Source organism: Argiope bruennichi, chromosome 10 (assembly GCF_947563725.1).
Source record: "Argiope bruennichi chromosome 10, qqArgBrue1.1, whole genome shotgun sequence".
Taxonomy (NCBI): domain Eukaryota; kingdom Metazoa; phylum Arthropoda; class Arachnida; order Araneae; family Araneidae; genus Argiope; species Argiope bruennichi.
The window spans coordinates 111,211,076-111,235,240 of NC_079160.1; the positions used below are offsets into that span (position 1 = coordinate 111,211,076).

At 33.3% G+C, this 24,165-nt stretch overlaps 1 long non-coding RNA gene across 2 annotated transcripts; it reads right to left on the minus strand.

The window, feature by feature from the left end:
• Window positions 1–24,002, minus strand: LOC129987844 (uncharacterized). 2 transcript variants are annotated; one of them, XR_008785599.1, is made up of 3 exons: window positions 23,764–24,002; window positions 19,527–19,610; window positions 1–514 (listed from the first exon to the last, which is right to left on the minus strand). It is a non-coding gene; the product is annotated as an uncharacterized LOC129987844 (long non-coding RNA). The 2 variants fall into 2 exon arrangements; XR_008785600.1 differs by lacking the exon at window positions 23,764–24,002 and adding an exon at window positions 20,907–20,991.
• Between the last annotated feature and the right edge of the window lie 163 nt (window positions 24,003–24,165).

Consider the following 24,165-nt stretch of genomic DNA (forward strand, 5'->3'; position numbering starts at 1 on the left):
CTTCTGAATTAAATGGTCAATGAGAAATTGCATTTTTAAAGCAATTTTTTCTGCACATCAGTGGAACGAGACATTACTCTAATTCCAATTTGACAATAAAATTCCCACGGTGAATATAATTTAAATGTCTTTGACCATATATGACTAAAATGAAGTTTCTTTAATAAATGAATGAAAATTAAAAAATGTGAATGCAATTTTTGGAAGAATGTTTTGTAACATGAGACATAAGAAAAATTTCCTCTTTTTTGTATGTAACAATACTCACACATATACACTAGTAAGTAATAAAAATTATAGCGTGATAAAAAATTCCTAAACAGATGTATTGGAGAATTTCTTATTTCCTGGTTCTCGATTCCATCGAGATATGTTGTAATTTGAACTTAGGATTGCGGGTCTTTGAAAAGTCAAACCTTTCTTATCGTTGCCACTTTTATTCCAAAACATGTGATGATTTATCAGCTTTTCTCATTAGCATGTCATTAGGTTCATGACAACACAATCTTGGAAGCTAAAAGAAAGAAAAAAATCAATGCAGTGTTACAATCGGAGCTACTGAAAACGGAAAAAATAATCAAATACTTGGTATTTATTTTATTAATGAACTAAATATTTGCTTAATTATAAAAAGAAAGTATGTAGAAGTCCATGGTTACTCGCTTTGATTCAGAAATATCAACAGGAATTTTGAAAAAAAAAAAAAAATTACACTGGAAGAGTGTAACCAATTACCGTTCTCCAATCGTATTCTTAATGCGACACACTCGTTGAATTAAACCATTTTTTCTACAGAAATCTATATAAAATAGAACAATGAGTTCCCTTCTGAAAAAATATTCAAACAAATCTATAGAAACGTAATTTATTATTTCTGATACATGTCTTTTATCACAAGAAAATTGTCTAAACACATTTTTCTTTAATTACACTTCAAAATTTGATAAAAATGATATATAGCATTACCATAAAATGAGTTCGTAGCGCACCCAGCCAAGGCCGGATTAGGATGATCTTCTAGTATGATGCTATACATTTCTCATGCTTTCAACATTTCCCTAATTTCATTGGAAGATTGTTGCTCTGTTAAATCTAAATCATTTCCTCCTCTCCAAACCAAATCCCATCTGGCTTTTTGCTGCGACGACACAAAATGCACCTCCATAAGTTCTTGACAATTTTAGATATGTTCTTTCACCATCTCATCGATGACATTGCTATTCGCCTCTAACTCCATATGATTTTACCAGATACAAAAATTACGTCGATTAATGCTTCCCAGGCACGTGCTCGAACCTCTTTGGAATCGCATTTGACAATACTAGCTGTCCAAAACCTCCTCTGAGTAGACATAAATATTCCCTTCAAACAAGCCATCATTAGAAACTGATACAAACCAATTTAGCATACGATGTCACAGTGTCTTCTCGCCACTCAGTTTTGCGAAAAATCGCTCGGTTAAGACTGTTACTTTTTAACGTCTTCCTTTGCTCATTATAATAACTACTCGTTCAGAAACGTTAACTTATTTTTTTAAGATTTTCAGTTTGAGATACAAAGATAACACTTATTTCAAAAATTATAACAACATAGTTTGAATACAGGGGGAGCCCAGATGATTGAAGATACTTCACAAATCAATAATTTGCCAACGAATTAGGAATATTTGCCATTAAATTGTAAGTATTAGAATACAGAAAGTAAATACATCCATAAGAACAAATGGCAAGGCAGATAGTGAAAAAAAGTAATATATAAGCAATAAAATATGTGGCTTTTAATAGCTTGTAAATATTCAATATACTTTCGGGAAATCTAATTGTGAAGATTATTGACACATGGCTCTGAAATGGTACCTTTCGGAAAAGTAAGCAGAAAGTACGAAAGAAACAATATTATTTTTTTGTAATGACAGAGACATGGTATCCTTAAATGTTTTAAATATCACGAGTTGGCGTTATTTAAAACTTTGACTCTTTATTCAGAAATCTAAAGTTGCCATGTCGGGAAATGTGTGTTGCCAGATAGGCATAAGTATGCGCTAAACGCAAAGTTCTATCCAAATGTCCAGATTAGATTAGTTTAGTTTAGTTATATTAACGTCCTGTTTGAAGAAACACTAGGGCTATTTTGGGATGGACCTAGTAATTTTGAACCGCGGTCAGATGACGAGGACGACACCTGAGGTGGCACCCCGCTCCATACACCACACCATAAGATGTGATGTCCAGAATTCCGAAGATTGTACAAGTGCAAGAACGTATGGTGACACTGCATTTTGCGTAAAGAATAATATACATCTACAGGGTTTCCCAAAAAAGTAGAACAAATGTTTTTATTTCCTTAATTATTGAAATCAGAAATATACGTTCAATTGCAAATTGTCATCAAACAAGATATCCAAATGTATGAAAATACTTCGGCTTTCCTAGAGAGGGATAGCAAAAAGTTTTTATAGATTAAATTTTTATTATTTCTGCATTACACTGCCATATTAATGACAGAGCATTTTGATTCGTTAGCTGCACTTAAAGAGGCAGAACTAATTGGCGAAAGCTGTCCAGATGTTGAGAGTGAGGACTCCGTTAAATGAATATTTCTCAAAGTGATGAGAAGGGAGCAGATGAACATTGATGACATCATTAGGGGTAGTGAGTATTCTTTGGAAATAAAAATGTTCAAAATATTGTGATTAGGGAAATTCGGGAAGAATTTTTCCCATAAAAATATGTAAACGATGCAGTATTTTTACAATTTTTCTCAAAATTGGGGGGTTATGGAGTTTTTGGGAAATAAAAATTTTTGAAATTAATTCAGTGTTTGCGAATGCCTAAAAGGTTGAGTGGTTAGCTTTATTATTTTAAGTTTACATAGCTATTACTTTTTTTTATTGCAGGATTTGATTTCCTGCAGAAGATTACGCTTCAAACATTTTACTTTCAGAGAAAGAATATTTATCAATAAATTGAAAAAAAATATATGAATTATTCGGTTTAATTAATTTTTTATTTAGTTTTTTTTTTAATTCCTAAACTGACGAATCGTGTAAATCAGTTTCCTTAAATTCAGATATTTTAACATTAAATTTTCATCAAATGTTACATTGTACTGGAATAAATATATTGCTAACAAGCCTTTTTGAAGTGAGAAAATGCACGAGGTAAAAATAAAGAGTATGGTGCGTCCCGATCTTCCGCCTTAAGAAGCACAAAGAAGAAAATAATAATCAACGCGAAACAAAGAAGAGAGGTATCATAAAGTATATATTACAGATGCTACTACTACTAAGCCTGTAAATCAGAGTGTCCGCTTATAGTGGGTGTATGGTATGAAAACAATCACTGGCCCCAGTAGAAAACAACGAAGACGTTTATTGAACACGAAGACACTAACACAAGGACAACGTATACACAGACGACAAATATATACAGCCGAGACGAACACACAGCAACACACTACAACAGACAGTAGCTCACAAGTAGAAATCGACCACAACACACAAAGCGGCCAGACAGAATTCAACAGGAGAGGGGATCCTTCTACGGTCCCCCTCAGGGGCTCACCTTCTTTAGGTGAGTACGGGTGTCCCAATCCCGAGGTACCCAGGGATCTTGACTCCCTTTCAGTTCACTCTCCTCTACGCCTTCTGCTTTTTGCTGTATTTTTTCTTTCCCTCGACGGCAGGCGAGGGAGCTCTCCATGAGAAGCTGTCGCCGCTCTGTTTCTTCTAGCTTCTCATGGACAGCCAAAACCCCACATGTTTGCCGTGCGTGGCGACCCATTTGAAAGACGGGTGGTGTACTGTGGTCCCCTGTGCATCAATCAGCTGGTTGCTAGCCACCTAAGTGGTTAGTTTGCTAGGGATCAAGCGAAGGGGTTACTCCTTGGGCTTGGCGTTAAGGGTGGTCACTGTCCCCGGGGGTAACTCCCAGCGTATAGGTACCGATTAGCACTAGGGTGGATGCCGAGGCTGTTAATAACCAGAGCCGGTAATTGCCTTCCCTTGTTGGGCTCCGTGGTGGGCGGTGCCGTCGGACCCGAATCATTTTCTATATCGTATGGGCTCCTCCAAACGTGGTCCCTTCAGTGGGCGTCGCATCGTTCAAATTTCTTCAAATTATGATCACCATTTCGATAGCTTCTTTATAATTAAGCGTTTGTCAGATAAAAATGAAACATTTGAAACTGTATCGCCATTCTTAGTACAGAAGGCCATCACTGCAACTGTTGGTGAAGTAACATCAATTAAAAAGATGCGATCTGGTGACTTGTTAGTAGAGGTCAGTTCTCGAAAGCAAGCCCAGAACATACAAAAATTAAAAGCACTTGCAACTATCCCAATCAGTGTCAGCCCCCATGCATCATTAAATACCTCTAAAGGTGTTATCACCTGCGGAGAAATTCTGAATCTCTCTGTTGACTATATAACAGATGAACTCAAATCACAAGGAGTTGTACATGTCCGCCGAATTACCATCAGGCGTGATGGAGAAATTATTGAAACTAAACACCATATCCTAACTTTTAAATCTCCAAAATTGCCAGAGCATATCTATGCAGGATACATCAAATTACCCGTAAGACCGTATATCACTAACCCCCTCAGATGCTTCAACTGCCAGCGCTTTGGCCATTCAAAGGCAAACTGCCGTGGGACACTCACTTGTGCCCGATGCGCAGGAAAGGGTCATGATAGCCAACAGTGTGCCGCAACTGAAAAGTGCGTGAACTGCGGTGGCGATCACACGTCGTACTCTCGATCCTGTTCACGTTGGCAACTTGAAAAACAGATTGTAACTCTCAAAATCAAAGAAGGTTTATCCTACCCTGAAGCTAGGCGTAGGGTTGTAGCTCAAAATCCTACACCTGACAAAACATATGCTTCTATTGTACAAAAATCATTTTGTGCGAACTGTTCTTGCACAAACTGTGTTAAAAACACCACTAAAACCAAGCAGCTAAGTAAAGTCTCTCATTCAGATACCGAAAATTCCATCAGTAGTACCCCTGAAACTCCTACAGTTTTAAAAAAGAAATCAAAGAAAAAAGCTCAGAAATCACTGACACTGAAGCTTGCAAAACGCGGCCATTCATTACAAGATGTTACTACAAAATTTAAAAAATCAACATTAAAAGATTCCGTCGCTTTCGGGCTTGCGACGCAAGGTAATGTCCATAAGGACTTAACGTCCATATTTGGCATGCCAAAAAGCCCTGATATTAAATTACACCCTTCTGGTGTTGAGAATGATTTGGAGATGAGTTGCGAATATGAAGCAACTCAAACAAATGCTTCTAAAGCTTCTTCTTCAAAACCGCTCTCTTAATGGGTACCTTCCTTTCTTGGAATTGTCGTGGTCTTAGAACGAAACTACAAGACATCAAGTCAATTATCAACACATTTCAGCCCTTTTGCTTTGGCTTCCAAGAAACTTTCTTGAAGCCAAATATGCCGTTAAAACTGCGTGGCTATAATTGCGTTCGGAAAGATGCAGACTCTGGATCTCGTAGTTCGGGAGGAGTCTGTATTCTAACATCAAATCTGTATCCGAGCACACCTCTCCCATTACATACTTCCCTGCAAGCTGTGGCTGTGCAAATTCATACTCGAACACTGGTTACAGTCTGCTGCATCTACTTGCCACCACATGATGTCATAAGTCAGCAAGAACTTAACAAAATAGTAGACCAGCTTCCTAAACCGTATTTATTAATAGGCGATTTCAATGCACATAGCACCTTCTGGGGCTCAGAAAATACGAACTCTCGAGGGAGACAGATTGAGCAATTTATTGCTAATAACTGTCTCTGCCTACTGAATAACGGAGAAAAAACATACTTCCACGAGCCAACACGTACATTCCATAGCATCGATCTGGCCATTTGCTCCCCTGGGTTATTGCCATTACTGAAATTTAAAGTCGGAGATGATCTTTATGGTAGTGATAATTTCCCTTTAATTATTTCCCAAGTCGATAGAAATAGCGGAACTCATCCTCCACAACATTTCCTTTTCGAGCAAGCAGACTGGTCCGTATATACAAAATTGGCAGATATTACCCAGGCAATGGTCAGTACCACAGACATTTCGGAAACGGTGCAAAATATCATTGATGTCTTGATTAACGCCGCTAATAAATCCATTCCCAAAAGTTCACCAGGTTTACGAAAATTTCGAAGACCTTGGTGGAATAAAGCATGTCACGACAGTCGCAAACAGCAGAAGAAATTATGGAACGTCTTCAGAAGGTACCCGACGACGGAAAACCTTGTCGCATTTAAACGAGCCAGAGCCGTTGCTCGTCGTATTCGACGACGTAGCCAGAGGGAGTGCTGGATAAGATATATTTCCTCAATTACATATCGCACTCCAAGCAAACAACTATGGAATAAGGTAAAAGCTGCAAATGGAGTTTATCAGGAGTTTTCATTTCCTATCCTGAAATCCGGTAGTGCAACATATTCTTCTCCATTAGATATCGCTGATATTCTCGGACAGACTTTCGCACAAGTCTCCGCTGCGAAATCATATTGCCCTGATTTCGTGGCAATTAAGAATCGCGCGGAACAGATGACTTTGAATTTCCAAGCTCGGAAGCTTCGTCCGTACAATTGCGATTTCCAGATGACCGAATTAAGAAGGGCATTGTCTCAAGCTCATGATACTAGTCCCGGTCCAGATGGAATAACCTATAGTATGCTTCGCCACTTGAGTGTATCATCGCTCTCCAGTCTCCTGTATCTGTTTAATAGAATCTGGAAAGAGCAGACTTTCCCGTATCAGTGGCAAGAGGCTTTTGTGATTCCCGTTCTGAAACCGGGAAAGGACCCAGAAAATCCTCTGCACTACAGGCCTATTGCTTTAACGAGTGTTCTTTGCAAGACACTTGAACGTATGGTCAACGCCCGTTTAATCTTTGAATTGGAGAAAGTGACATGTATTCCGCTCTTACAGAGTGGTTTCCGTAAGGGGCGCTCCCCAATTGATAATATCGTCCAACTGGAAACCTACATCCGCAATGCTTTTGTACGTAGAAACCATCTTGTCTCCATTTTCTTTGATATAGAAAAGGCTTATGACCGTACATGGCGATATGGAATTCTTCAGAAACTTTTTAACTTGGGTTTTAGGGGAAATCTTCCAATTTTTATTCGAAATTTTCTAACTTCTCGAACTTTCCGAGTTCGTGTCGGCAATTTTTACTCCAATTATTTTATTCAAGAGGAGGGTGTTCCACAAGGGAGCGTCCTCAGTGTTACGCTTTTTATCATCCATTTTAGTGACATACTTAATCATTTACCACCATCTGTGCAGGGAAATTTATACGTGGACGATCTGCATATCTCTTGTGAAGGTAGTGATATGCGTTTAATTGAACTTCAACTGCAAAATGCAGTTAATAAATTGAACAAGTGGTGGACAAGAAAAATGGACACACTCTTTCTGCCGAAAAGAGTAAATGTATGCATTTTTTGCAGAAAACGAAACCTTCACCCTGATCCCTCAATCTATATACGTAATTGCCTGATTCCAGTTGTTGATGAGGTGCGGTTTTTGGGTGTGTATTTTGATAAAAAGCTCACTTTCCTTCCGCATATTTTATACCTTCGGAAGAAGTGTGAGAGATCACTCAATATCCTCAAGGTTCTTTCTCGCACTTCCTGGGGTGCCGATCGTACCTCTTTACTTCGTATATACCAGGCTGTCATTTTATCTCGGATTGACTACGGGTGTTTCGTATATGGCTCAGCCAGATCTACTGTTCTGCGTCGACTAGATACCGTGCATCACTCTGCTCTGCGGATTTGTTCGGGAGCTTTCCGCACATCGCCAGTGGAGAGTCTTTATGTCATTTGTCATCAGTTGCCTTTGGAGCTGCGAAGAAAAAAACTCTCCCTGCAATATCATTTTCGAACGCTGTCTCTTCCACAACATCCTGTGGCAAATACGACTCTTCCTGCTACTCTCCGCAGAATTTATGATGCTCGTCCTTCTAACATTCTTCTCTTTTCTGAGAGAGTGAAAAGCATACTTCAAAATTTGAATTTGCAGTTTCCTGAAATCCAGACTGTTGATTTCCAAACTTTTCCACCTTGGGATATTCCCAATTTTTCCTTTTTAAATCCTTTTAGTGGTCTCATAAAAGATAAAACTGCTCCAGTGATTTTTCAACAAATTTTTTGGGCTCATCGCAGTCAGTATCCTTCCTTTGTGCCTGTCTTCACTGACGGTTCAAAGGCAACCGAGCATGTTGGTTGCGGAATTGTTTTTGATTCCGACATAAACAGTTTCCGTCTCAATACATCCTTTTCAGTTTTGTCAGCCGAATTAGTGGCAATTTCTCATGCTCTGATGAATATATCATCCTCACCCGAGAGACAGTTTTGTATATATACAGATAGCATGAGTTCTTTGGAAATCCTCTCTCAATTTAATCCCCATACACATCCAGTTGTAGTAGAAATCTTGGGACTTTTGAAAACTCTTCAAAATAGAGGTTTTAATATTTTATTTTGCTGGATTCCCAGTCATATGGGAATTGCTGGCAATGGGCAGGCGGATCATGCTGCAAAAACTGCGTCTTCTCTCTTACATCACAGAATACCATACAGTGATGTAAAGAAATCTATTACCAATGGGATTTTTACTCTGTGGCAAGAGACATGGAATATGCAGACACAGAATAAATTGCATTCTGTTAAACCTGTTATTGACACATGGCCCGTTTTATCGATGCGTAGGGCTGATGTAAAATTGTCTCGCCTACGTATTGGACATACTCGGATTACCCACAAACACCTGCTTTTCGGAGAAAGGGCACCTGTGTGCTCCTCATGTCACACCGAATTGACAGTTGGTCATATTTTGATTGAATGCCCAGCTTTTGAATCTCATCACCACCATTTTTTTCATCTATCAAATGCTACTCTCCCAGAATTGCTGGGAGAGAATTATCATCCAAATATTTTTAAATTTTTAATTGCTATACACCTTTTACCATATATTTAACTTCAACAATTTCCATTTTTATTATTTTTTAAAAAAAAGATGTCATATTTCGTCTTAATCTGTTTTAGCTATTTAATATTAGTTTACACATAAGCATACTTAATTTCATACGAAGTTCCAATCATCAACAAAGCTCTAATTTTTACCATACGCATGGCGCAGTATGGCCAAGAATGGCCCTTGTGCCAAAAAACCCAAACTAACCAACCAACCAACCTTCTACGGTCTCTCCAAAACGGTTGAAATTCTCCACTGCCTCCTTGCTTTAGCTGTATCCAACTGCCGATTCACTACCACATGACTGGCTACTCCACACACAACCTGATGCTGCTTCCTCAATAGACAACAGGACTCGGCACACAGCTCAGTTCAGCAATAGTTTCGGCTCCACACCACGCTCGCACTCCGCCGTTGCTTCGCTATCCTCTCGAAGGCTCGTTAATTGTCCACGACTCCGAGTACGATTGAGACTGCCTTCCATTTATAGTTCCCGGAAGACGGGATGAGAGCCTTCTGAGCCAATCAAGCGTATCTCAGTTCTTATTGGATTGATCGTTAAATTTCTCGAAGTTTCCAGCATTATCTATTTTGTCGCAAAGTCACCAAATTCGTCGATAAGCTCTGTGATTACTAGCTCGGCACCCAATACAGATGATTGTAAATCGGTCTTTCCAGTGATAGAACTAACTGTGCTGGGAAGCAGCATTACAGGTTTGTAACAATATATATATATATATATATATATATATATATATATATTATTATTATTATTATTATTATTATTATTATTATTATTATTATTATTTGAAGCAGAAGGCAGGTGTGACAAGCAGTGAAAAGACTCCGTATTTTTAAGTTCGTTTTATTCTCACCGGGGAGGAAGGCATGATTATTTAAAAGAAGGCGTGGACAGGGCATGTCCGCCACAGCACGTTGCAAAAAGCAGAAGTCGGGGAGAAGCGAGAAACAAATTATCCCTCGTCTTATATAACATGAGACACTGATAGGCAAAAAAATTTTTCACAGTGCTAATACATTATAAAAATTCTGATAGGGATTTCTGCCGCATGTCAATCACAAGTAATGGAAATACAGGGATCTTTTAAAAAAGAATGTGCTTATTGGACATTTTCCTAACCCTTCACGCGGAGAGTGAGAATGTGTTGGCATTTAGCCGATTCAGCAATTCTATAAAGCTTCTCTAGAATTAATGAAGTAGAGAAAGTAGAATTGGATCAAGAAATAAGAGAATGAACTTACTGTGGGCGAAATTAAGAAAAAACTTTGTAAATTAATTAAATTGAAAGTAGAGTTTAAAATATCATTATATATATATATATATATATATATATATATATATATATATATATATATATATATATATATACACAGCGTGTTGCCGAATTCGACCGACAATTTCAGAGGGGCGATAATAGGCATCAAGAGAATAAAAAATCACCATACAACATAGGTCTCAAAAGACGGTGAAAATCATAAAAATATATAGAGTCCCAGAATTGTTGAAAACTCTAAAAAATAAATTTAAAAAACAATAAATGCTGTTTTAATTATAATTTATTTAAGCGAAAGCATATTCTTAAAAGCTTTTTCTTTTTTATAAATTTTTATTCTTTTTCGTAAATTACTGAAAACGAAAAAGTAGCTTAGAATCCTTATCTGTAAAAAAATTAAAACTTGAAAAAAATAAAAGAGTGAAAATATAAAATTTCTTCACTCTTTAATTTGAAGTTTGTAGTATGAAAACTGAGAAATTTTTAAGATATTCACGAAAAACTAAAATGAGCACCAGAAAACATCGGTACCAACGTTTGCAGAAGGAGTTGTCAAATTCGAAAGATAAATTCAGAGCGGGAAGAGTAGACATTAAGGAGATGAAAAATTACCATAAAATATAAGGTCGCAGTAACGATTTTCACTGAAAAGCGTAAATCGGATGGAGTTCGCACGCTGGATGCTTGATGTCAAACAGGAAGATTTAGACTTTTCTCCTAGAGTTTTATTCTTAGATGAAGCCAGCTTAACGAGAAAAGGCGTTTTCAACACGCACAATGCATGTGTTTTTGTTCACGACTTTGAACATTGGAAAATCCCCACATCATTATCTCGCCGAACGTACAACACAAGTTTATTATTAATATCTCGCAGAAACTATATTAAATATTAGGACCGTAACTTCTGCCCGAACGCCTCAACGACGCAAAGAACCCCGTTTCTTTGCAGCACATTCCTCAGGATTTATTGCAGGAAACATCGACAATTGTACGCCGGAACACTTGGTTAATGCATGATGGTGCACTAGCACATTTTACACTCATGTCCATAAATTAAAGATAATTCAGAATCACGAGGAAATTGAACTCTAAAATACATATATCACCCGTAAAATGACTACACACATCTTCAAAAATCATATGCAAATTGCAGGCAGCCACCAGATGACACCGATAGTATGTCACAATGATGAGAGTGTAAGAGAGTGATGTATAATGAATACAGAGAAGGAAATAAAATTGTTCGCAAGCGCTTTATAGGCCTTTCAGTGCAATAACCGCATAGTTATGACACAAAGGACGCATTTGGATGATTTTTTTACACGGTAGAATTATCGGCCGTTCTGGTATGTGGGCGTACACAGCTGGAAGTATCCGAGGAACTCGGAATCGCCCCGAGTGTCATCTCCAGGCTTTGGCAACGATGCCAAGATAATGACCATGTGAGTAGACGTTACAGCACTGGTCGCCCCCGAGTTACAACGCCGAATGAGGACCGGTATTTGGTAGTTACTGGAAAAAGAAACAGTCGGAGCACAGCATCAGACCTGTCCCGTCAGCTCTCTTCAGCCATTGATACGATAGTTTAAAGGCAGACCGCGTACAGACGCTTAGGACAGATTGGTCTATATGCTTGTAAGCCTGTCAGATGTGTTCCACTTACTGCAATTCACTGTCGCCTGTGGTTAGCCTGGAGTAGAGAGCATGCATTGTGGACACCGCAACAGTGGTTTTGTGTGATGTTTTCCGATGAGTCCAGGTTTAGCTTGCAATTTGATTCTTGCCGGACTTTAATATACTAGGTACTAGTATATTAAAGTCCGCACTAGGTACCCGTTACCACCAAGAGAACATCACTGAACGACACCGTTACGGTAGTGCAGGATTGCTCGTTTGGGGAGGAATTATTCTGGGTTCAAGAACTGACCTGCATATTCAAATTGAAACCATGATAGGAAAAATCTATCTGGACGTCATTCTGGAACAACATGTACGTTTGTTTCGGGGCGCCGTGGGTGCAAAATTCTAGTATATGGATGACAACGCCCGTCCTCACCGTGCAAACATCGTAAACGATTGCTTTCGATCGGAGGATATCACCCGTATAGACTGGCCAATATTCTCACCGGACTTGAATCCAGTAGAGCATGTGTGAAACATGCCTGACCAACGAGTTTCAGCCCGTCAACTACCTCCTACATGTCTATCGGAATTTCGGAGAGCATTGCTTGATGAGTGGTGCAGTATTCCCCAAGATCAGATCGATAATCTGATATTCAGCATGCTTAAGCGTTGTACGGTTTGTATTACATCGTCTGGGAGACATACTATGTATTAACCATCACACCAACCATGTAATATTGGTTTTTGTAAGTATGTTTTTTTTTATTTGCTGCAGGGAGCAAAAAAATCAATTTTTATTCACGATATCAAACATTTGGCATCTTTTTTGCTTTTAACCTTTTGTTTAATAAAATGGTTTTACAAATAAGTCACATTTATTTTGCTTCTGACTCTTTCTTTTCCTGAACTTGCATTAATTTAACTTGCATTAATCCTTAATTTATGGACATGAGTGTCGTTGCATTCATGAAATATGACATGTTGCTTGCGAATGAAGTTTAACCGAAATCAATTCTGCAATGCTCCTTGCTTTTATTTTCCTTAAACGCATGAAGAATTTATATACGGCTCCTTCTCGAATACCTTGTTCCTAATCCTCGCATTCATAGGACATTCGCTTCTCCGGGCCCATTGTCTTTTCGACATCTGTTTTTTCAATTTTAACTGAAAAACGATAATTGCGACCTTATTGTAATTTTTCATCTCCTTAATGTCTACTATTTCTGCTCTGAATTCATCTTTGGAATTTGACAACACCCTCTGTAAACATTGGTATCGATATTGGAGCGATGTTTTCTGGAGCCCATTTTAATTTTTCTTGAAATCTCCTCAGTTTTCACAACACACGCTTATATCAAATTAAAAAAATATAAAACTCTTATCATTTTCAAGCTTTTATATATCTTCAAATTTTAATACTTTTGCAAATAACGGTTCTAAACTACTTTTTGGCTTTCAGTAGTTTAAGACCCTCTGGGTCATCAAATTGGCATGTTACCTGCATTTTTGAAAACACTTGGAATGCTATGCTTTCATTTAAAAGAAAATTCATAACTCAAACATCAATTCTTCTTCTTCTTTTTTTTTTTTTTTTTTTCAATTAATTTCTTAGTTTCCCACAATTTTCCGACTTCTTATATTTTGGCAATTTTCACCTATTAAACGTCGTTTGGGAACCTATGCTGTATGATGATTCTTTATCCTCCTGTTGATTACTATCACCTTTCTGAATTTGTCAGTCGAATTCGGCAAGCATTAATTTGTTTGAAGCGGAATGCAGTTTGGAAGACAGAAAGACTCATCGCAAGTTCTCCCCCGGGAGACAGGCAGGCAGATTTATGTACAAGCGGCGCGGACAAGCACGTCCGTTCGCAGTAACAGATTCGTCAAGAAGTGGCGTAAAAAGAGGAAGAAACAAATTATAACTTTCTTATATACTGCGATGTTTTAATAGGGATTTCCATGACGTGTCAATCAAAAAGCACGGGAAACACAGAGATCTTTTAGAAGAATTTGTAAAGTCAGCGGTATTTTGTCCCTTCACGCAGAACTTGTGAAAGTGTCCGCGTTTAGCCGATGCGGCAATTTTATAAAGCTTCCTTTGAATTAATTAAGTAGATAAAATGGAATTAGATAAGGAAATAAGAGAATGAAATTACTATGGGCTAAATTAAAATAACGCTTTGGAAATTAATTTGGATTAAATTAAGAGTTTAAAATATCATTACATATGTATATGTGTGTGTGTGTACTTTTTGATACCTCCAATCTCTGTTTCGCGTTGATTCCCATTTTCTTCTTTGATGATATCGCTTAATTTAATTTAAAACCTAATCAATTTCGTAATTCTTATATTGACTTCGTTCTAGAGTGTTTTCATATTTCCTGATCAAATTCTATTTTTTATTTTATTATTTTCAATACGCGCTCTATAAAAATGATTACTTCTGTATTTTCCCATGTTCCGTGTGAAGGGATAAAGGTCCTTAATTCTCAGCACATTCTGTTCCTGATACTTAAATTTCTTTGTCCTAAATCGACACCTGTCAAAGTAATTCCTATCAAGAACTCGCATTAAAAATCATTGAAGGGAAACTTTTGGTCTCTTTAAATCTTCTGTCGCGACGTAGACTGACGTATATATTTCAACACATTAATATATATATATATATATATATATATATATATATATATATATATATATATATATATATATATATATATATATATATATATATATAATGTGTTGAAAAATTACCAAAATTACCTGAAAATTGGAATTTTTTAAATTTAATTTCAATCTAAAATAAAATAATATTTAACATTATAAGCAAATTAATCAACTAATTTATCACTTATCTTGTTAAATATTACAGTTATGCCGTTATACTGTACTTTGAACAACGATTTCACAGTACGTCATTTGAAACGGTTCCTTGCAACCGATTTAAAGAGAATGTAATAGTATTTAAATTTATCTAGTATTATTATTTTATCTAGAGATATTAAAGAAATTAATATAAAGAATTAGGTTGCATTCTCATTTTGCATTTGTCAGTATATAATTATATAAATATGAACATTGTAAAAGATTTATGGTGTATTATTTTCCAATACAAATGAGTTTTTTTTGAAAGAAATCAGACTTTGGAATATGCTATATCACGTAGAGTATATTTCATCACAATGAATTTTACATACATTCAGAGGTCGTCACTGAAGTCCCCTATAATGTCTTGATCTAGACTGATCAAATAACGAAGCAGAATTTCCAGACAATTCTTTATTTTACAGCCCTATATATACGAAAGAACAACTTGTTCTAATCTTGGTTAAATAAATAGTTATTTACACCTGTAGTAGGAGGCACAACAGTCAAAGTCGAAGGCTTTCTTGAAACAATTGGTTCTCGGACTCCGAACTCGTGGGCGTAGTCCATCAGTCCGCCTGCAATTCGTTTCTTCTCTCCTCTTAAAAAAAAATCTCCGCACTTTATTTCGGCGACAATCTTCGCCTCTTAATTTACATTGGTCATTTGAGCTCTCTTTCGGCCAATCGGGGTTCAGCAATATGCTCTGTCGGCGGTGCCAGTTGGTCGCGGGAAGGTCCTTTGTGTGACGCACCTTTCACAACTGACTATTCTGGAACACGAAGTTATCATAGTCCTTTCACAATGAGAACATTTAGCATCCAGATGTTTGGACACCCCTTTCTCTTTGAAGGTACGATCAATAACTCTTGGAGGAGGAATTCCACATGTGGTCTTACATTGTAGTCGCTAATAAACAGATGCGAGGCCACCCAGCTGAAGAGATCCACCATTTGGCTATCTCGAGGAGTTTAGTATTTAACAGCGTCGACACAGCTGACTGTAAATGTCTTATCAGTACTGAGAAACAGGGAATATTTCACCCCTTTCTTAAAATCAAAGATGGCACTTATGCATATCAAATGCAATAGAAATGGTTTCACAATAAATTTTGAAAAAAATCATAATAATGAGAATTCGATTTCATTTTTTTTATATAAGAAATTACACATCAACCATACCAAAATGAAGATTTGGATTGATATGAACACACTGAACTGTTAATATAGAAAACAACTTCTCTCCTTATGTTTATTACATTTTTTTTTTTTCATTTGAAAGTTAGCCATTTATATCATGAAAAAATAAATCTTTTAACACTACTAACATTTACTCTTTAGATCTTTTGGTTTATATATGTCTATTGAGGATATTCATTTCACATTCCAATGCAAATGCAATGCAAAATGTAATCACATTGAGACAAAATTCATATTGTATCTAATGGTCAACATAAACCGACAACTAGAATACTTAATTCCAAAGATTTTCTGGGCCTCCATGTTACTTTGATAGGATCAAACTCTCCCCCATATAATACATACAAAATGTTTTCATCATCATATAATTCTAAACTTGGAAATTAATTATGGTTTACTCCTTCACTATTAATTTTTTATTACAAAAACACGAAAACATTATTCTTGAATCGATAATTAGAGTGATTACATTAAATAACGTATAAAAATGAATTGAAATTTAACTATTCAGAATTAACTAAGAACAATAAATAGAAATATATCAATAAAATTAAAACTTATTGAAAATATCATTGAGGACATTTAAATAGCTATTGATGACATTACATTTTTTTGTACAATAAATGTATGACTAATTCTTCTAATAGTTACAAAGTTTGTTTGCTTTTTTATGCATGAGATTTTTTCCCCCTCTCCTTATGCTGCTCATAATTCGGAAAATTAAACTGTTCAATGAAGTATTAATTAACAGCAAACAAAAAAAAAAAATTTAGCTGAGCATGTTTATACAGAAAATTGGATGAAATTTCTCAAATAAAGATAATTTTGCAAACTAAAACTGTTAGTGTTGAAAAATGTCAACATTTCACGATTTTAAAATTCAAGAACACGAAGGAAGTATTGTTGAAATTGCTGTTCTTCAACAGCATTTTTTGACATTTTAAAGGAAAATTAGCCCCTTAGTTTGCAGCAAAACAATAAATTTAGCAAACACAAACACCATTTGGGTGTGAGAAGAAAAACTGTTGCTTTACACAATTAAAAATAATTATAAATGGAATTACGTTTTTAAAAGAAAAAAATTTCAAATTTTATTTAGTTGTGCAAACAGGAAAAAGGACCAGCCTTAGAAGACCAGCTGGAAACAGTATTAATAAACAGGCCTGACTTCCCACAAACTTGAACATCAGGAATTTTCTTTCCTTTTTCCATTTTCAAATCTGGATATAATTAAAAAAACACTCTCGGATTTAAAAAAGAAAAAAAACATAGAGAAGGGTAGAAAAATTATAAATAAAATATATCAGAGAAAAAAATTCTGATACATTTAGTTGATATATTTTTTTAAAAAAAAAACACAGTTATGCTGTGTTTTTGTTTTATTTTATTGTATGCAAAGTATAGAGAAAGTATTATAATTGTCAAAAAATTTGACTCAGAATTTTGATGAAACTTAATATTTTAGAGTTCCCCAAATTCAACAAAGACATTTTTGGAAAATGTCCATCTGTTTGTGACAGAGGTGACTTAAAAATGCTTTGGACTAGATGAATGGAATTTGTTATACAATCTTTACATCAAATTTATAGAGTTCTTTCAAATTTGTGCTTAATTGTTTCAGAGGAATTCTGTCTGTCGCCTTTCTGAGTATAAGATAACATTTTAATTACAACATAGAGAGAGCCAGATAGATAATATTCAGTACACAGATTTAAAATCAATAGTGTAGACATTTATCAAATGTTGAGCCAAATCCAATAGAGTTTGTCTGTACTTTCAGAAAAGTGTAAAAAAATAATTTGAAAATACGACTTTAATATATCAAGACTGTGATGTAATTTTGTGATTACAACTGTAGTTTTGTATCAAATTTTTTACTTTGATCATTCGGAAAAACATGGATTTTTCGAAATTACTAACGTCATGCCAAGCATTAATTACCAAAACTTTAACCAAGGATAACACAATACATTCAGCAAAAATACTGAATTCATACCAAAGGTTAATATTTTGTAACTATGCAAGGCATTCTCTAGGATAATACATTTATTACCAAGTATGCTAGAAAATTTTGGGGAGATCCCTCCTGATGGTTTGGTATCATATGAATAAAATTTTTACTAGTTATGTTAATGATGTGTAAACAAGTTTGAATTGAAAATAATAATAATAATAATAATAATAGTAATCTAAAAGGTTTAACTAACAAGGACTTAAGATCAGGATTTAAAAAAATTGAATTGAATAAATTTTTTTCAGATCTAGTTACAAACATTTTTTTATAAAACAATTCTAACATAGAGATAAGAAGAAGAAAAAAATTAATTCTCCCAAATTTTTCAAAGTTTTTGCCCTTCTGTAAGGCTAACCAGTCCAAGTGTTTTGCCTGCTTTCCCCATTTTTGCCTTAAAAGAACTGAACTCAAATGATTCAGACAAGATGACATGTCATAGCATACCACTAATATATATTTTGCTGCAATGTTTTCAATTCTGTTTCAATCCATGTACTAATTTCTTCTTAATCAAATGAGAGGTGAAGATTTTTCAATTAATTTCATCCATTAATTTCAGCAAAGTGCAATTTTAGAATTACCGTAAATAATTTTATTGATGTTTGAAACATCAATTAAAATTTGCCTGGAATAATTTTCTTTACATTATTTGATTAATACTATATAGTCTGAATAAATATTAAAAATTTCAGAATTATTATTATTATTATTTTCAAAATTATAAAGGAAAGAAAAAATGTATATATCATTCTGATATATACATTAAATTATTTTTAGATATAACATACAATTATTTAATTTAACTGAAATGTTAGAAAAATTGTCAAATTCAAGATTTAGTCAATCTATAATCATTTTTCAGACTTCTCCGGAACCAAAAATAATTTTTAGAATGAGACAACTAACTCTACCTAAACTACATATCTCAAAACTTTTCTATGTCTCATAGATGAAATTTGATATGGGGCCGTGCAAAATACTAAGTATTGATTTCAATCATATTTTGGTGAAAATTTGTCTGCGGAAAGTCTGTCCATCCGCCCAAGGTAATGCTAACAAGATCATTCTAAAATTCAGAATTATATGGATGATATTAATTGATTCTTTTACAATCTAAATTCCAATATTTCAATTCGGTCTGTCAATCTACATGCTTGCAAATATAAAAACTAGAAGTATGAAAAATTATATTTAAATTACAGTAAATATTTAAATGTGATATGAAAAGTTGATAGCAGATTGTTATCAAAATTATTTTCACTTTCATAACTACTTTACTTCATCATTTGCTTTGTGCTAAATGACTTTCCTCAGCAATTTAAAAAAAAGTCATTCATACATGAAATATTCAATAAATCAATCATACATAAAATATAAAACGAATGGAAATTCATTAAAATTATTTTCATTATAAATTAACTCTCCCATTAAAAAAATGTATTTATATTAAAAAAATGTTACTAATTATGTTAATAATACATCTGAAAATAATTTACAATTGGTAAAAATTATAACTTACTCAACAAACAATAAGATAGTTGCTTTCTTTCAAATAAAGCTCTTAAGTGCAATCTTTTCAGTAATATATCAGTAAGCACCAGATCTGGAAAAAATAATAACATATGAATTAACAAAAATGTGATTCATTTAGAAAAAAAAAGCCCAATAATAACATGATTTCTCAAATTGAACATTGCTAAAGTAAAATATAAATATGAAAAAATAATTATGGAAAAATATACAGAACAAATATTTATACTTTTTCTCCATTTCTGAATAAATTTTTTTCTCAAGTAGCTTTACTCAAATATATCAAGACAATTGTTTCAAGAAGGCAAGTTCCTTTGCCTTCTTCTAAAATTTTTTACTAAATATTTAAGGTTGTATGCATTGTAATATTTTCAATGCCTTAAATAATTCTGCATTTTTACAATATGCTCTAAATAAGGAATCTAAAGCACCAACTAGGAAAATTAAAAGTAAACAAAGAAAATCCACAAAAAAAATAGAAAAGTTGGAAGCCAAATCAACAATTAAATGAATTTTTTACTTATTCATATAATGAGCAAGATCTGCGGGATTTTATCAGATCTTCCATATTACAAAATTTTTATTCAACATGATGAATATTATCATTCTTTATTTCTATTTCCCGCAATGGCTTGGGCTTTCAAGAATATATTGCTGTTAACATAAAACATTACTCTAATTTGAAAAGCAAAATTCCTATACATACATTTTTTTCAAAAGAATTCTGGCACAGTTCTGATGTGTGCAACACATATTTCAGTTTTCTTTGAATTAGAGTTGTGGTCCGACATAAAAACAAAATCATTTCTCAAATATTTGTTCAATTTATGCATTGGACTTGCATTAATATTTGTTTTTCATTCTCTTATAATGAAAACGTTTTATTGAATCTTAAAAAAGATTAGATAAAGCTGATCTGTTGCAGATGTAATTACCTAAATTATTTTGAAACACAAGTTTAATAAAAGTTTTCAAATGATAATTTAATTGAATTATTTATGTATTGAAGAATGAAATGACTAATTGAATTTCACTTTCAAAACTTCACATACAATTAAATATAATAATAGTACTTTATAAAATGTCTGCCAGCAAATTTTTATTATTACAACTAAAAGCAGCTGCATGGAATGATATAAGCTATTAATTTAATCTTAAAAACAGTTATTTTACAAGGAATAAAAGTAATCAGGAAGATTCTTTTATGATTATTTTATTCTTTAACTATTAAAAAAAATTGCATATTTATCCAATTTACACATGAAAATGAACACTATGATATGATTTTTATTCCCAAATCCAACAATAACTTGTCAATGTTAGTAAATTAGCGATCAGTATATATAATATATTAAATTATGATAATTACTGATTAAGAGCGGAAGAGTCAAAACTAGTGAAATATGGCACCGAAATGCACCAACCTATGAGGGCACTTCTAAATAAGAAGAAGAAAACAAGCATCTGTTTACGCAGTTCATACAAAGTTTATACAATCAAAATCATATTTTCACCAATGAATCAAATAATGTTTATCATTAATTTATAAGTAAATAAACTATTTTGTTATATTTAATGATTAATAAACAAAGTTCCAACTTTTTGTTACTGTGGAATGATAATTTTCTATTTTCTAACTAAATATGTTAATTTTTTCTCGAAACCTCTTTTTAATAGCAAGTGTTGCTTGACATTAAGTCTGTGAATTCAGTTTGCATTATAACAGGGTATATTAAGAAAATTTAATTAAAAGTAGCGAAATCATCAATTTTTATCAGTAAATGCTAATAGTACTAGTTTTCCTGTGATCAAAACATTAATCATCTTTACAGGTGAACAAAAATTAAATAAAGATAGCAAGTCGATACAAGACAATGCCAATACAAAATAAATAATGCAATATGAATGAAATATGCAATTTTCAAAAACTAAATTGTATTTAAAAAAATAGAACAGTTGAATATTTCACTAAAGGACAACTGGTATGAAATAAGAATGGCTTGAATGCCAATAAAATTCATCTAATTTATTTTTAAACATTCTGTAAGATACCCACTCTTAGCACCTGGCCTGTGTATCTTCTTACTCATTGAAAGAATAAACAAATTCAAGAGATAGCAATCACATACATTTATAGTTCAAATTATTTACAAGTGTGCTAAATAAAGAAACAATATGAGGTAATATACAGCAATATTTCAGAAATAAAGCAGCATTTATTCCTTTGGCACAATAATTTGAAAAATATGCAACATTAAATTTCAATAATTTTTCCTATAAAGTAATGATAAAAAGAAATATCCTCAAATTCATATCCCATGTTAATTAAAATTTCACTAAGGCCACTTAAATTAATGATAATAATAAAAAGAAAATAAGATATGTTCAGAAATTCAAATTTCATGCTATAACACAATACATTTATCATAATCCGAGAAGTCTCCAAACAATTTATTTACCAAAAGAGAAAAAACTGCTTGATATTAATTAGGTTTTATAATAGTCAAAGAAATGTAAACAATGTGCAAACTATAAATATAAAATGTTTTGCTTTCTGTCAAATGATCATCTTCCGATGTCCATACATTGGAACACGTCATTACATTTACAAACGAGCCACCTGCAATGGGCAATGTTACGAATATTCTTAACTTTTTATCAACAAAACCATTATTATTAATCTTTCATTATTTTTTTATATTTTGAAACATACTGAGAAAGCTTCAAGTATGGACATGAATTCTTCATATGACTTAACAGCTAGAAAAACACTATTAAAAAAACTTATATCCTCCAATACATTAGCAGGAAATTACATTTAAATAATTTTATGTAACTGAATATAGTCTTGTATGAATTGTCACTAGAAAATTGGATTTAAATAGTTCTATGTTTAAAAAACTGATAAATAATATACAATTCTATAAAATACAATTCTTTGCAACTTTAAATCATTAACAGCTGCAGCTTATTTTCAAATAACATTAATTAGGCTAATAAATAACTTTAACAAATGGAAATATTTTAAGTATATTTACAATTAGATTATACTTTATAAATGATTAATTTGTCACAAAAAACTTAAATTACCAATAAAACATTAATTGAAATACAGTTTTATATCATGCAAAAAAAAAGGTAATGTTTTTATAGCTCATTTATTGAGATTTAAATGTTAAGTAAAAAAGTAGTTTGTTTTATTTGTATATATGAAGGGAATAGCTTGCAGTAATAAAAATTTTATTTAAAAAATTTGAAATTTATAATATATTACATTATATTGGAATATAGTAAGGTAAATCTCAATCAAACATTAATTTTGAATTAATTAAAGTAATCAATCACAAAATACTTTCAATAAAATCAGAATACATGATCAGAAAACTGATTCTTGAATAAATACTTGCCTTGATATACAACAAGAATTGCAATATATACTTACTTACTCAATATGCCATGTCTCTTATATTACTATGATATGAATGCTGTTGCTTAGCTTTTGTGTTTTGTTTAGTCTGCTTCATTTACGTTAGATATAAATTGAAGACTGGATAATTGAAAATAAAGAGAGAGGGAGATCTAAATGCTTTCCCCAAGTAGTTAATTGTGATATCAAGTTGCTTTTACAGTGAGCACTTAAAAAAAATTCTAAATTATTATTAAACTATTTTTTTAAATTTATAGTAATGTTGTTTTAGTCATTTTTTAAAAATAAAGATGACTTAGATCATTAAGTTTTGGTTATATGTCTTCTACTCATAAAATGTGTCATTCAATTATGACTACAGATATGAATTCCTGTTAATTTATCACCTTAAATTATTTAGAAATTATAAGTTACAAGAATTTAACATGCATTTGCTTAGAACTACTAAGCACAAGAGTAATATAATGACCAAATAAAAAAGCAGCAAATATAGAATGGATAATGATTTGTTTTATTTTCATATTAGATACATGGATATAAGCAGATAATATACTGTGATATCAATATCACATTACCTCTTCCTTTATAATGTAATTTAAACATTTCTAAAAATTTTATATGATCTGTTCATGAAAAGCATCACAAGAACAAATTTGTAAACAGCAAAAACATCGATTACAAAGATAAGAAATGGCGATTTAAAAATAAACATTAAAGTAAGTTTATGATTAATTATTCACACTCACTAGATAAAAAAACTGTTTTTTTAAAAAAAGAAGAAAGAAAAAACGATACCCACATTTACGTACAAAAGCAATGACAACGTTTTCCCTCATGTTCATCGAAAAACGATTCAAATAAACCGGGAAAAGTGTTGAAGGAAGGAAGGAAGGAATGAGGTTTGTTTTCCGGCGTATGCTCCTGAACGGATTCTTAGCTTGTGCCGGGTTCACAAAAATCAAAACTCGAATATCACAAAAATTTTTTTTTAAATCTGTCAGAAGCCACAAAGAAAGCCAACATAGCCTTCACTTTATCACGACCCTGAACGGAAAAATCACAAATCCAGTCTAAAGAAAAAGTGTTGAGATACAACTCAACATTTAAAAGACAACGCTTATAACTGGTGCCCCTCTCACTCAAATGTACCTACCTGTGAAAAGTACGGTTTATGATGGATTCGCCCATCCCATAGGGATAC